The sequence below is a fragment of the Balaenoptera borealis genome (assembly GCF_965194805.1).
Source record: "Balaenoptera borealis genome assembly, chromosome: 3".
NCBI classification, from domain to species: domain Eukaryota; kingdom Metazoa; phylum Chordata; class Mammalia; order Artiodactyla; family Balaenopteridae; genus Balaenoptera; species Balaenoptera borealis.
In genome coordinates, this window is record NC_138866.1 from 50,199,801 (window position 1) to 50,215,165 (window position 15,365).

General features: G+C 40.8%; 1 long non-coding RNA gene across 2 annotated transcripts in view; it reads left to right on the top strand.

Moving 5' to 3' along the window:
- Nucleotides 1-15,365, top strand: part of LOC309624983 — a 714,184-nt gene that overhangs the window by 80,734 nt on the left and 618,085 nt on the right. The window lies entirely within an intron of this gene.

Sequence of the window (15,365 nt, forward strand, 5' to 3'; positions counted from 1 at the left end):
AGATATTCATACAGTACATAAACAGATATAGAGTATATTTGTGCTATTAAACGTTAATGGGGGAGGGGAATGATTAGAAAAAAAATGTCTAAAAATTCTCCTTAATGGGATCAGTAATGAAAAAAAGGTTAAGAAACACTGATCCAGTGCAATGCTAGGCACACAATAGGCTTTCATAAATTCTCCTTCCTTTTCTCATGCCAGTTTAGTTTAAGAAGTGAGAGGTGGCTGGGCTGATGTGTTCCCCAGCCCAGGGAAGAGTTTAGTTTGAGTTTAACACAAATGGGTAAGGAGGGAGAGGGCTAATCCCACCACTTGCTTACACTGGAGCGGGAAGCAAGGTAGGAGTGAAGGAAGTATTGCTGCTCAGATGCTGTTTTGAATGCACATTAAGCTTAGTTATTAAGCAGCATCTTTAAAAAAAATTATGCAGGATTTCAATGTCACAATCAGTCTGCTATTCAAGAATAGATGAATATTCAAACCTAACAAATACATGGGATAAATAATTTCTGCAGTAACTGTAACATATCTCTTGGGTCCCAGGAATAAATGCAAAACAAGTACAACTCTATTATAGAGTACAGAAAAAAATAACCCAGCCAAATTCCGATGTATGTTTGAAGAAGAAATTATTTTATTTACATATAATGTTTGTCTCTCTATTTATGTATAAAATCTTACATTTAAAAGAAAAAATTAATACAAAAATAGCACAATTAAGTCCCTCCTACTTTCCTTTTCTGTTTGGGGGAATATTGTTTTAATTATTTTACTCTCCAGGTAGAGTTACTTATTCTTTTTTTTAATGTTAACTTTTATTTTATTTAAAAAAAAATTTTATTGACATATAGTTGATTTACAATGTGTTAGTTTCAGAGTTTTTTACATTCTCTTCCATTATAAGTTATTATAAGATATTGAGTATAGTTCCCTGAGCTATACAGTAGGTCCTCATTGGTTATCTATTTTATATATAGAATTACTTATTCTTTTTTTGCCTCTCTGGCTGCATTAATCCTCTGAATGTTAAAACATATAAATATGACCTGGATACAATTTATGACTATATTTCCTGTTATAATTTAGAAACATTACAGAGCACATAGCAAAGTTCTTCAAGGATGTTTTAAAATGAAATAAGACCTGCAGAGATGCTCTTTGTCAAAGCAAGTCCTTTAGGACTGCCTTCTTTACCTTCCTTCTGACTCTGTTAATGCACCTCTTGAGTTAAGCACAGTCTTACCAGGTACCCAAGGAGCCTCATAATGGTCATTAGCGAGCTGAAAACAGTTATTTGCCAGTAAATAGCTTTCTTAGTCAACTTTGTCAGAGGGAACCGGGGCCCCTTTTCCTGGCAAATGAGGCTCACCTGAGGGTCAGAGGGAGACCCTCTTTCACCCTTTGTCTCCTGAGGGGCTGAGAGCCAGGAGAAATGGAAGAGAACCAGTTCTCTCTGGAAAGTGAAATCTAGGTGAATGCCATCACAGATGATGTAATTCCCTCGTCCCACGTCTAGGTAGATACCAGGCAAAGTTATGAAATAGAAGAAAATTCCTTTTGGCTTCCCAAACTTACACTCTCCCTTGCCCATCCCTGGTTGTCCACCTGAGTCTTGATCTACCTGATATGACAGCCTCAGAGACCATTCCCTCTTTCTCCACCCAGAGCTTAGTGCTGCTCCAAGCGGAGAGGGGAGAAAGGAGGGAATAGAGGTTCCCCATGGAATCTTTTGTATTCTAGATCACGTCCTCTAGGGGCTCTGGGTGGGAATTCCAAGACATAAGCCAAACAAAGAACAGCGAAGGGCTGAGGAAGATTGGCCGATTGTGTCCTCATGGATTTGCTTCCGATGGGATCCGGAGCAAGTTGTGGCTCTTTGTGAACTGATGAGGGGTGCTAAAAACTGATCTGTCTAATGCTGATGCAGGCAGGGCTGGTTCTAGCACCACAGGAGACGATACTGGTCTATCAACTCCCAGCCTCCCTTCCTGTGGCAGCCCTGGGATGTGCCTCTCAGATCCCCGATGGACAGGTTTCCTGACTGTGGGAAACACAGTTAACAGAGGGCCCAGCTGCTGTGCTTTGAAACCCACCCCAAATTTCTTTTTAAAAATTTTTATTTATAATTTATTACTGTTATTTTTTCCCCAGGTTTATTGAGATATAATTGATATATAACATTGTGTACATTTAAGATATACAACGTGATGATTTGGTACATGTATATATTGAGAAATCATTACCACAATAAGGATAGTTAACGCCTCTGTCACCTCACAAAATTATCATTTATGTGTGTGTGTGTGTTAAGAACACTTAAGATCTACTGTCTTAGCAAGTTCTCAAGTCTATAGTACAGTATTGTTTAGTATTTTCTGCCAAGGCCATGCTTCTGCTCATCTGCTCCCAACCAATGACTAAATGAGGCAGGGGCTGTTTCTGGGAGATGCAAGACTCCTCTGATCAGCAGCTTTGGCTCAGGGACTCCCCGATGGTGTTGCTGAACTCAGAACTGCACTGCTGTGTAAGATGCTTCCATCCAATCCTCTGTCCTTCCTTTACTCCATCACTCAGGCTTAGATCGGCATTGTACTCTGAGGTTCTCCAAGTCTCTCTGGTTCCCTCCTCATTTGCTCTCATAGGCATTTCCCCTACTACATTTCTTGCATGTTCATCTTGCTTTGGCTTCTGCTTTGTAGAGAACACCCCTCATGATGACCTACCTCCTGGCCAGTCACTTCCCACCTTCTGTCTCCAGCTCACTCCCCTTTCCACCCACTCCCTTAAAACTTTCTCTCAGGAAAGATGATCTGATACCAGCTATTTTGGGTTACTTCTAGTCATATTCATATATAGAAGTAGCTCTATTTGTGGAATACAGGTTTTTGTCCCTGATAAAGAATCCTCAGACTCTCACAAGCCTCTTGGGTGCCCCAGCGACTAGGTCCTGCAGGTGACTGCCTAATCAGCTTTTTTTTTCCACGCCAAGTTTCCATTTATTTATTTTTAAAAAAATTTATTTATATTTTTTAAATTTTATTTTTGGCTGCGTTGGGTTTTCGTTGCTGTATGCGGGCTTTCTCTAGTTGCGGCGAGCAGGGGCTACTCTTCGTTGTGGTGCGCGGGCTTCTCATTGCAGTGGCTTCTCTTGTTGTGGAGCATGGGCTCTAGGCGCATGGGCTTCAGTAGTTGTGGCACGCGGGCTCAATAGTTGTGGCTCGCAGGATCTAGAGTGCAGGCTCAGTAGCTGTGGCGCATGGGCTTATTAGTTGCTCCGCGGCATGTGGGATCTTCCCGGACCAGGTTTCAAATCCGTGTCCCCTGCATTGGCAGGCGGATTCTTAACCACTGCGCCACCAGGGAAGCCCCATTTCTTTATTTTTCATTTATGGGGACCCTCAAAAAATAGAAGTGGCTTTGGCAGGGAAGGAATGTCGAGGGGCCAAGGGAAACCATGGTGATTCCTGCTATGGTGTGGCCAGTCTCCTGCCTCAGTTTCCCCACCTGCTCCATCCAGTGCATACGGAAGTGTCTGTGTGGGTGTGAGGGGGTCTGGGGATGGGCTGTGGTTCCAGCAGCTCCCTGAGTGTAAGAGTCCAAACCAGCCTGGGCGCCCAGGGTATCTCTGTGGCTGATATCCCTGGAGGCAGTGCGTCTCAAAGAGCTGTCCATGGTTTTGAAAGCTTGCTCCTTACAACATGTGCACGGGAAGGAGAGGGTGCTACCGTTCTCTGTGCTGCCCCCAGCTGTTTTAGAGCCAGGGGCAACGGCATTCTTTCATTTCCATCCAAGTGTCTGGACTCACCTGGAGTGGTACTAACTATATGTCTTCCATGCCCAACTCTCCCCTCTAATTGTGATCTGCCTTAACCCAGACCCCTTTTGACTCCCGGCTGTTGTTCAACAATGCGGTGTGATTGCTACTCTAGATGACTCTAGGGTAATGCAAAGCAGGAAGGCTGGGAGATCTATACTCTAATCCTCAGATGGATGCTTGCTCTTTATACCAGAGGGCTAATTGAGAAACATAGCCTCCACTGGCCACACAGGCATACACTTATGATACAAATAATAACAGCTAACATCTCTTGAGCACAGGCTATATGCCAGGTATTGTTTACTGCTTTACACGTACAGCCTCATTTAAATCTCCTTATACACTTGAGAGATGGGGACTAGTCTATCATCCCATTTTATAGCCTATAACCTAAAGCTTACTTGCTGAGGGTCACAAACCCAAGAAAAGGCTAAGCCAGGATTCAAAGCCAGGCTGTCTAATGGCTGAATTATACTGCTTCTACTTCTTGCCAAAAGTGTTGAGCATTGATGTGTGTCACCCTCTGAATGGCATTTTCTTGGAACTAAACAAGAGCAGCACAGAAAGCTGAGGGTTCTTTGGATCACTTTGTTATCTGTTTCCCTCCCTCCCTCCCTCCCTTCCTTCTTCCTAACTTCTTAAATTCCTTCCTTCCTTTCTTCCTTCCTTTACTTCTTTTTATTTTTAAATTCTGAAATGCCAATGTCCAGGCACAGAAAACATCAAGGGGGCTGCCTCACCTCAGGAGTTGGTACCAAGGCTGGAGCCCAAGCCCTCAGTTCCTTGACCTGTGGCTGCACCGGCTGGTGATCTGGAGAGAGGCTCTGTTTGGGGTCAGGAATGGCTCAGCCTCCTGGATGGGAAGGACACTGGCCTATGGAGCCTTTCAAAGATCAAGTGCAGAAGGAGAAGAAACGTTTGTTGAGAGGGAGGCAGACATTTCTTAGGCCTTCTTAAAATGGAAACAGCTATAAAAGGTAAATCAGATGAAAGAGACTGTTTTGCTCACTGCCTGAGAGTTAGTTCCTGAGATAACTTTTCTAAATAGTTGCCTGATCGTCTGTGCCATCCATTGGCATTGTCATTCTGTTGGCATTGGTATTCCTTCCCTATTTGGGAGTCTAAAGTGTTGATCTGTTTTGTTAATGATAAGCCAGGGAGACATAACATTCAGAATAAGCAGGCACCAGGAATATTTATATGTGTCCTGTTAGCTAAAACCTCAGTTTTGTGCTGCCAATAAAACCGGGTGACAGCTTTCTTCCAAGAATTTGTGTTCTTCGCCTGTTATTTGAAAGTGTTGCCGTGTCTCAGCTGCACTTGGAAAGCAACAAATAGGACAAAGCATAAATATGGCACAGTATCAGATTCTGAAGACACTCATGATAACAGCAAGACTTGTTTTTAAATGACAAAATCTTTTCTAGTATAAAAAAACAAACAAAAAAAACCAAAAAAACAACTAATACTAAACTTTCTTTGGGTTATTTGTATGGAAATATGTTAATATAAATGTTTCAGACATTACATGAAATTCCTAAAAATCTTATATGTTTTGGTATAATGTTATAAGTCATAATTCTAGTTATTACTTTAAAATGTATATCTCAGAAATAACTAAATTTCCTTGTCAATTGCATTATTATCAACTTTCATCAAATCTTTAGCATGGTCATTTTAAAGTCTTTTGTCATTTATAGACAGTTCTGGGTGTACTCTGATGCTTTTGCAAAAATGTTCCTATAAAAGGGTTTCATCTTCAAGGAATTCATGGAAAAGACTGTGACAAGTACAGGTTTCTGGTAACTGACTATACTGTTGAACTTAATGAATAAGCATTTTCAGAACTCTAATGGAAAACTGATGCATTCATAAAAGTGCTAACAAAAGATCAAGATGAAAAAAAAGTTAATTACATGGGACTGAGTGAACTGATGAGGATGATTATAATTTTTGTGACTTTCTGTTTGAATAAAAAAAAAAAGAAATCAGGGACAGTGGCTACCTTTGAGGGAGTTGTGCCTGGAAAAGAAACATGAGAGGAACTTCTTTGTTCCTGGCAATGTTTTGTTTCTTGATCTAGATGTGAAATACAGTGTTCATTTTATGAATTTGCAGTGAGTTGTACACCTGTGCTAACTTCTCTGTTCTATATTATTTGTTATTAAAAAGCTAAAGAAATGGAAAAAAATAATCCTTTCTAGAGTGAGGAAAAGAGTGGGTGGGGAAAACCTGTTTCTCTAAATGAGTTTAGTGGAGTCTGTAGACTCCTGTTTCAAAACTTTCCCCCAAGATCGGGGACTTTCATTGAAGAAAAAGCATAACCTCTTCAGAAAGGAAACTGTACACACACACATACATGGGTTACATGTATGTCTCACACAGGGTAGGTGCCCTATAAATTTTTAGTAATAATGGTGACTTTATTAGTTATCTATTGTTGTATAACAAATTGCCCCAAAACTTTGTGGCATAAAACAATAAACATTTATTATCTCACACAGTTTCTGTGGTTCAGGAATCCAGAAGGGCCTTTGCTAGGTGGTTCTGCTCAAGGTCTCTCCTGAGATTATAGTCAGGATGTGGCCAGGGCCACAGTCCTTTGCAGGCTTGAATGGAGCTGGAGGAGCTACTTCTAAGGTGGCTGACTCACATGCTTGACAAATTTGTGCAGATTGTTGGAAGGAGGCTTCAGTTCCTCACCACATGGACCTCTCCATGGGGCTGGTTGAGTGTCCTCACAACACGGCAGCTGGTTTCCCCAGAGCGAGTGACCCAACAGAGAGAGCAACACGGAAGCCTCAGTGTATTTCATGACTCACCCTCGGAGGTCATGCTCTATCATTTCTGCTACAAATTATTATTATTATTATTATTTTAAAGCCAGCCAACGGAGAAGAAGGCTTTTTTTTTTGAATTATTATTAATTAATTAATTAATTTATTTATTTATGGCTGTGTTGGGTCTTCGTTTCTGTGCGAGGGCTTTCTCTAGTTGTGGCAAGCAGGGGCCACTCTTCATCGCGGTACGCGGGCCTCTCACTGTCGCGGCCTCTCTTGTTGCGGAGCACAGGCTCCAGACGCACAGGCGCAGTAGTTGTGGCTCACGGGCCCAGCTGCTCCGTGGCATGTGGGATCTTCCCAGACCAGGGCTCGAACCCGTGTCCCCTGCATCAGCAGGCAGATTCTCAACCACTGCGCCACCAGGGAAGCCCTGCTACAAATTATTTATTAAAAGGGAGTCACTTGGCCCACACACAGGAAGGGGAATTAAGCTCCACCAAAGGAAGGAGTATCAAAGAATTTGATTTGAAATTCTTTTATTTGAAAGCAACCACAGTGACCTGTAAGATTTGTGCAAAATGGAATACTTAAATTCCTCACAAAAGCAACTGCTTACTTCTGAGGACGATAATGTCTCTGACATGAATCCAGAAAGACTGTCACTGTCACAGAACAAGTCAACAAGAAGAATGATGGAAAAATCATCTTTTCATGGAAACAGATGAGAAGAGAAACCAACTTTCTAATGCTAAATGTGAGGATCCATTCTTCAAATTTTAGATGATGGTGAATTTTATTTTGAGTCGAGTAGAAAGAGACAAGTTTGAGGTATTTCATTCATAAAGAATGTTTGGGTAGGGGATTTTGGCCTCTTTTACTCCCTGCTTTAATATCAGGATCCTAACTGAAATCCTCTTTTCCTCATGAGTTATCTCAGACCTTCTTCTTTAAAAAAAATACCTCTGCTTTTACTACGGATGGTGAGGTGTACTCTTCTCTAGAACGGATGTAGGGATACATATGTAATTGGAAATACGAGATGAGATTGGGTGAGAGAAGACCCTACTTAGTTTCCTCTGTGATTTGGATCTTCTTTTACTTCAAAAAGTGATCCCCCTCCCCCAAAATGTCAAATCTGGTTTTTATCAAAGACTGATTCTGAACTTTGGGAACATGAGAGCTTTGCTCCAGCTATTTAGTTAGGATCTGTTTTCTCAGCTCTAAAGAGGGATCTGATAGCACTTAGGTGTGACACTTTAACATCCTTGGCAAAAATAATCAGCACATTTTAAAACCAAGCAGAAGATGGTAATTATTATAGAGAATATTTTATGGGTGGTGAATTAGTCATGGCAATAGATTTCTGGATAGGAGAATTTCTAGATGGTAGGATGAGATAAATGAATCAGTGTATGAAAGCATCAGGTAAATGTGAAGGGCTATTAATCACCATTTTAAAATGCCTCCAGATCTAAAAAAGATTGCCTAGTAAAATGACTCTCATCGACACAACTTGTTTAAAGAGGTACTTTTCTCCAAATGGGAAGGGGAGATGCTTATCCTGCATCTAACTTGCACCCCATTTGGGCCTGTTTTCATTCCAGGGGAAACCAGAGCTTGGCTGTGTCAGGGGGTCACAAATCTGGCTGTTTGACACATCTCTATTTGAGTGTTAGGGCTGGGAACTGGTAATGGCCCTTCAGTTTATCCAGGCTGGTGGTAATGTTTTTCATACTGGTGTTTCTAGTGATTCCTGGAGCTTTCACGCCCAGACCCTATTCCTGGCCTATCATTGGTTTCCCCAGGGTGGAGAAGACACTCTTTTGATGTTGGCTGTGGATCTTCACATTGTCCCCATTAGCTGATAATTCGGTCTACAGTGATGCTGTATGTGCACAATCGTAATGAAAAGTCAGAGTTCTAACATCTCAGGGAAGCATCCTGGGAGAATAAGCACTAACTTCATCATGGAAAAATCCTATGCCAACAGGAATCTACTCATGGGGTTTTCTCTGCTGTATATTACCTGGGCATCTGAGTAATTACTCTGCACATCACACATGCCCTTAGCTGTATTTACCCTCAGACATGTTCCCCAGGCACTTCCAGGACAGGATCCATGGACTAGAATAAATAATGATATTGCTGTGGGTAGTGATGTACTAAATTCAAGGTTGGAATTAGATTTTTAGTAGATGCCCCCACTGCATAATTAGACTGATCAAGACAGAGATTGAAGGGGCTTAGCCAGAATTTGAAAGAACAGCTGTTCAATGATAGAACAAAATTTAGGCAGCTTTTTTGACATAAAGAAATCTGTGGTTTACCTTTTTTTTTTTTTTTTTCCTTAAAGCAAAGCACCTGTGAACCAGAATGAGGGAGAATTTCAGTTTTTATGTTTATGCTAATGCTTGCCACTCTGATCTGCAACCTGAGCTGAAATCTTTTGCCTCTTGCCATCTTCTGCCTCCCTCTCTCTTTTAATCTCTGCTCAGTGCTTGTTGATTTGCATGTATGAATAGTAACATCTACTGACGGGCAGGGCTCAGGAGACGCAATTTGGTTGCCAGGTTTTCCTACCGCGGAGCCCTGTCAGCATCTTGCATTGGTTTGGGGTGTAATCAGTGCTTCTCCTCACTGCTGTGCCTGCTTCTCCCGGGCTCTGATTTTCATCCTCCAGCTGCCTTCTCTGGCATTGGCCTTGCAGCAGATTGCTTGGAAAGGCTCGATTTCACCCTACGTAGATACCAGGGGATCAGTAGGAGTGCTATTCATGTGGTCTAGAGGGAAATAGCTCACACTGTCTTTCTTTTTTTTTTTTACACTGTCTTTTTTAATCGAATAATTTCTTGCCTGTTTTATCAGTTACCATATCCTTTGTCTGAAATATTACGGTGCTCTAGCTAGGAATTACAGGTCTCCATCCCAGGACACTTTGAACACTAGCTTGGTATTAGGAGAGAGACGATTTGAACTTCTCATCAAAATTCACTGCATGAGGTTCTGTCTTTTCAATAGGGGACATTTAAAAAACCTGGAAGAGGGGAAAAGCAATAAACATCACCAAAATGGGAAAGTCCATGATAATAGTGACGGAGTCCACTGGAGGAATTTTTGTTTTTTCCTTGAGAAAGCAGCTCATTTTTTCAGTGCAAGGCCCCCTGTAGACTTTGATGACTGAAGAGGCTGATATTCCATATTAGCTTTTGGTGGGGGAAATGCATTCAAGCAGTTCCCAGCGACTGATCATGAGGCTAATGGCAGCATCTTTCTGAGTAGGCTGAAACCCCTACAAATCTGCATCCCAGACATCTCTTCCTCTGACACTGCCCTTCCAATCCATCTGCAGCCAGCCAGAGTCGCATAATAGGACGATTTGTCAGGAGGGTCTATGCAGTCTCAGGGCAAACTTCCTTTGAACTTAAAATACTTTTCCACCTTCGGACACAGGGACATATGGGCTGGGCAATGAAGACTCTGCATGAGACCTGGGGAAAGGGCACCAATATTGCTCCTCTCCATTATCATGTTTTCATCTTTTACTCGCTTATGTTGCTTCTCACATAATGTTTTTAAAATAGCTATAGGAGCGTTGTTTGAAGTCGCTGCAGCCACAGGATAATTCAAACAAAGTACCTTTTTTTTCCTACCTAGATATGCAAGGCTGTGTTTGTGTATTTTTAAACCTCTCCATAGTTATTTCAGATAAATGGCTGTGTCTACTTAGTGCTCCCTGCCTCCTGCCTTGGGCTGGTTCTGAGTGTACTGGAACCTCTTTAAAGATATAAAAGTGTCCTGTGAATGCTTTCAGCTGTGAAACCTTTTGTGCAGGATTCAGGTCCCTTTGTTGTATGAATACTGCAAGCTTAATATTCCTATAAAATAGGTCTTGGACTTAAAAAAGGCTAGTTTGTCAATCTATTGATTGCCTCAGGCCAAGCCAGCTAATTCTTCAGCACTACCTCTGCCTGTATTGAACAGGCTGATCCTTCTAGGCCAAATAACTCACATCTCTAAAATAATATTAAGGTTTGTTGTGGCACAAGCCAAATAGCAGAGAAAATCCATCATTATCACCTGATGCCTCTGCCCTTTAATTTATATCATTATAAAAAGATGGAGGACGGAGCAAAAAAAAGTACAGGGAAATGTATTCAAAGTGATCGATCTACAGTGTTCTTCATAAAAATGCCCTTCCTTTATGAGCACCTGAATAGGCATATAAATATAACCAGCAATGGGAATTTTAATCAAAGCTTTACAGCTTTTCCTTTTTCAAGACTTTGACTTTCTGACCAAGTTAACTTCCAGCCTGAGAGTTTCTGGCTTCCCTACTCATCTTGGGAAGACGTTTGCTCTATTTTTGTGTTGGCTCTTTACCAGTTTAAGTTGGTCTCCTTTTGTGTTCCTCCAAAAGTGATTTTTCTTATAAAAAGGACTATCGTGAACATTTCCTAAAACTTTTGAGAATTACTCAGAAAACGAAAGCAACAGATTGGACATCATCTTACTTACGGATAGAGGTGCAGGGCCAGCTGCCTCATGTTATGCTGTGGGGACACCTGTGAGCCGTGAGCTGCAGACACAGCACGTTTTTCCAGATTTGTTGGCTGTGCTGGCTCATCCTCAGACTTTCTCCTTTTCATACACAATTCAGAATTTAACCAGATGGCATCTCTGCCACAGTCACACCTTGGTCAATAAAAGGCGCTGGGAGATGTGAATTTGAAAATGGGGCAAAGTGTCAGAAGACCAAAGTGTGGTGCCGCTCCTTAAAGTTGGGACTGGGGGACTTCCCTGGTGGTGCAGTGGTTAAGACTCTGCGCTCCCAGTGCAGGGGGCCTGGGTTCGATCCCTGGTCAGGGAACTAGATCCCACGTGCATGCCGCAACTGAGAGTTCACATGCCGCAACTAAGACCCAGCTCAACCAAATAAATAAATAAATATTAAAGATGTTGCAATAAAAATAGTCTTAAAAAAAAAAGCTCTGGCTGGCTATGAGGAAACAGAGAAGGAAACAAGTAGGAAACTTCCACGGAAAAGAAGATGTCTAGGGAAATTTGGAGATTTATGTAGTAACTGAGCCCAGGACTAACCACTTTATAAAGGTGTCCAAGAAATAGTTATGGAAGGAAACTACACATAGAGAAAAGAATGAAAAAAAATAAGGAGAGAAAGGAAACAGACATAGCCATGCAAGACAGAGGCAAGTAGCCAGGGGTTAATTTTCTCCTGAGCTGCTTTCTCATCTTTCCTTATATAACAGGGATCTCAGTTTGAGAAATTGAGCTGTATTTATCCCTGGATTTCTTTGTTCTCTCTGGGCAGGTAATTGGGTCACACTGCTGCTACTCAAAGACCCAACCTACTCTCTGTCTTCAGAACCTACCCTAGAGTAGAATGTCATAACAGCAAACACATCTTTTAACGTGTTATAAAGGTATTATACCTTAAAAAGACGAGTGTACCCTCCAAGCAGCCAGGAAAATTTCCTGATTCTGATGGGCAGAATGATTGGAATATGTAGGCATCTGTATCTAGACTTTCCTTCTAGCTTAGTAGTTCTCAAAATTAAATCTGTGTAAGAATTCTGACTACAGAATTGAATACACAAAATCACAAACAGGGTATTTTGTGGGTGATTTTAAGGGTAACATATATAGAATTAATTTAGATATGATTTATATATTATAGTTATTTACATTTATTATGTATGATTTTAAGGGTAATTTTATCTATTTTATTTTGCTGTACCCCCGATTTTATTTATTTATTTATTTATTTAATTTTCTTATTGAAATATAGTTGATTTACAGTGTTGTGTTAGTTTCTGGTGTACAGCAAAGTAATTCAGTTATATATATATATACATATATACATATATATTCTTTTTCATATTCTTTTCCCTTATGGTTTATTACAGGATATTGAATGCAGTTTCCTGTGCTATACAATCGGTCCTTGTGGTTTATCTATTTTATATATGGTAGTTTGCATCTGCTAATTCCAAGCTCCTAATTTATCCCTCCACTACCCGCTTTTTCCTTTGGTAAACATAATTTTGTTTTCTGTGTCTCTGAGTCTGTTTTTGTCTTATAAATACGTTCATTTGTATCATATGTTAGATTCCATATACAAGTGATATCATATGGTATTTGTGTTTCTCTTTCTGACTTACTTCACTCAGTATGATAATCTCTAGGTCCATCTATGTTGCTGCAAATGACATTATTTCGTTCTTTTTTTATGGCTGCCTGATTTTAGAACCCGAGTCTCTATAAAATGTGATTCTGTTGTAGATCCTCACATGCTCCAGGAGGCTGTTCTCATGAAGGACTGAAAGATGTCCTGGGGAGAGTGAGTTTGGTATAAGACAAGAAGAGCGAGGTTGAATACAGCATGGTCCTCTTCACAAGGCTCATGGTTGCTTGGCTTAGCCCTACAGCACTTAAGGGAACAGCAGGAGGAGAAATGGAGGGTACTTTCCTCTCCAAGTCTCTGGGAGCCTAGAATATATGTGAAGACAAAGCCTTGGGCTACACCTGCTCACCTCTGCAAACGGAGAGGAAGCAGATGAGGGTGTCATAATTGGGTGGCATTGGAAGCTTTGATTGTATTCTTGGCAACAAGAAGAGGCAGCATCATAGTGATCCTGTCAGGAGAGGAGGAAATTGGTGGCTGTTACATGGTAGGTGAGAGATTTCTTTGAGGGGACTTCCCAGGTTAGAGGCAATTTACCAAAGTGGTTAAGAGTTCTAATTCTAGAGACGGACAGACTGTGTTTATATCCCACCTTTGCCATTTAATAATTCTGAGTTCTTGGGCAAGATAGCTAATGATCTGCTCTAAGTCTCAGCTTCCTGTGTGTAAAGTGGATAATAATTTCATCTGCCTTGCAAGGTGGTGGTGAAGATTAGAGATAACATACCTAAAGCACCTGACACATATGGTAGTTATTGCTATTCTTTCACTTGTTTGGGGCATCTTTCCTAAGGAGCCACATTATGATTTTGAAGTGATCATCTCTCCACCCATAATTTATTGTGTATGTACTCTGCGTTGAGCACTAGGCCGGACTCTGGGGATGTAGGAAGGCAATGAGCTGGAAAGTAAGCATGGCTGAAGAAAAGCTATTTCATGGAAGATGTGGTATCAGAATACTTGAATTGGATTGGGTTGTGACTTTGATTTGGGATAAAAAATTGCCACTATAAAATTGGACCTTAGTGTTCAAGTGAATATTACACTTCAGCAAGATTCAGTGACATTAAACCTTCTGTCATAAAGACAGAGGTAATGGCTTTTTTTGGGCAGAGTATTAGAAATGCTTCGATTGTCAAGTATTTATATAACCCTTTATATTTGCAATGTATGCACCTTGTCATTTCCCAGAAGTTAATGTCTAGAAATATTTCTTTGTGGGAAGAGAATGTTCCCTATAGGTTCTGGGCCACGCTTAACACTTTGTGAGTTTTTGGCAAATATTAAAGGATCCCCAAGAAGGCTATGTTAAAGAAAGGAGGTAAAGCTAGCTTGAAAGTAAGGTGAGGAGAGCTGACATCTCTCTTTGCTTCTTTCAGTTGTCTTCCTCTTGCCCCTGATCTGAAGGTGTCTTGGTGAGTAACACAATTCCCTGAAGATGCTATTGACTCCCTTTTGTGTGCTGGATGGAGAATTTGTCCCTGGGGCATGCCTGGTTCAGCTCCATTCCTGTTCTTCTCTATGTGGTGACTCTTCTGGGACTTTCTTCATTGTTGGGCACGGAGTGTGGGGACTTGGAGTTCCCATAGGGCTCATAATGTTACATGAACAGGGACAAGAGATTAGGGCTTAGGATGGTGTGTAAGGATGAAGAGATTAAGAATAATGAAACTGCTTATTTTTCCCATATGAAACTTCTGTTTAATGTAACCACTACTACATTTTCAGCTAAGAATAGAGTTGATTATATTACATTAGGATTCCATTTGAATCATAATTTCTTCCCAGGAATATGGTTTTGCTGTCTAGCTATAATTTCTCCCTACTTTTCTACCATATATGAATAGTAATTATTACCATGGCGTCTCTTCTTTCTAGCTCGAGGGACTCCAATGTGCCCAGTTTAGCCCTCTCAATAAAGTAAAAGTGTGGTAGTGCCTCTAGATTTCTAACAGATGAGATAAAAGTATAAAGAAAGTCATCTGTAAAAAAAGGACATGCAGGACTATGTGAGATGTAACTGATAATAAAGATAAAAAGAAAAAATAGTTACCATTGATTGAGTAGGTATCACATTAGAGGCATAGAGCTAAGGATCTTACACATATTATCCTTGTGTCAATCTCAAGACAATACCACGAGGAGTATATTATCACTTTTATTTTGCATATGATAGTAAGGAAAGTGAGGCATGGAGAGAGTAAATAACTTGTCCAAGTTCACACGGCTGGGAAATGTTGGAGACAGACCACAAATGACTCCCAGCTGTGTGTTTTTGACCACTATGTGATATGACCTCCCATAACATAATGAGATTAAAAAAAAAATGTGCCAGAGTATATATATCTAAACAAGGACTGTGTCCTTTTAATCATCACCTTGAAAGGTCACACAATTATTTCAGTGAAGCAGCTACTGCTCAGAATATTTTTGAAGCTTCTTTTGAATGTTGACAAATCTTAATCCTTTGAGGGTGGACTTGATCTTTGGAAATGTCTACAAGTCACTTGGAGTTGAGTCTGTTGAATAAGGTTGATCATCAAGTTGTACGGTGGGATGG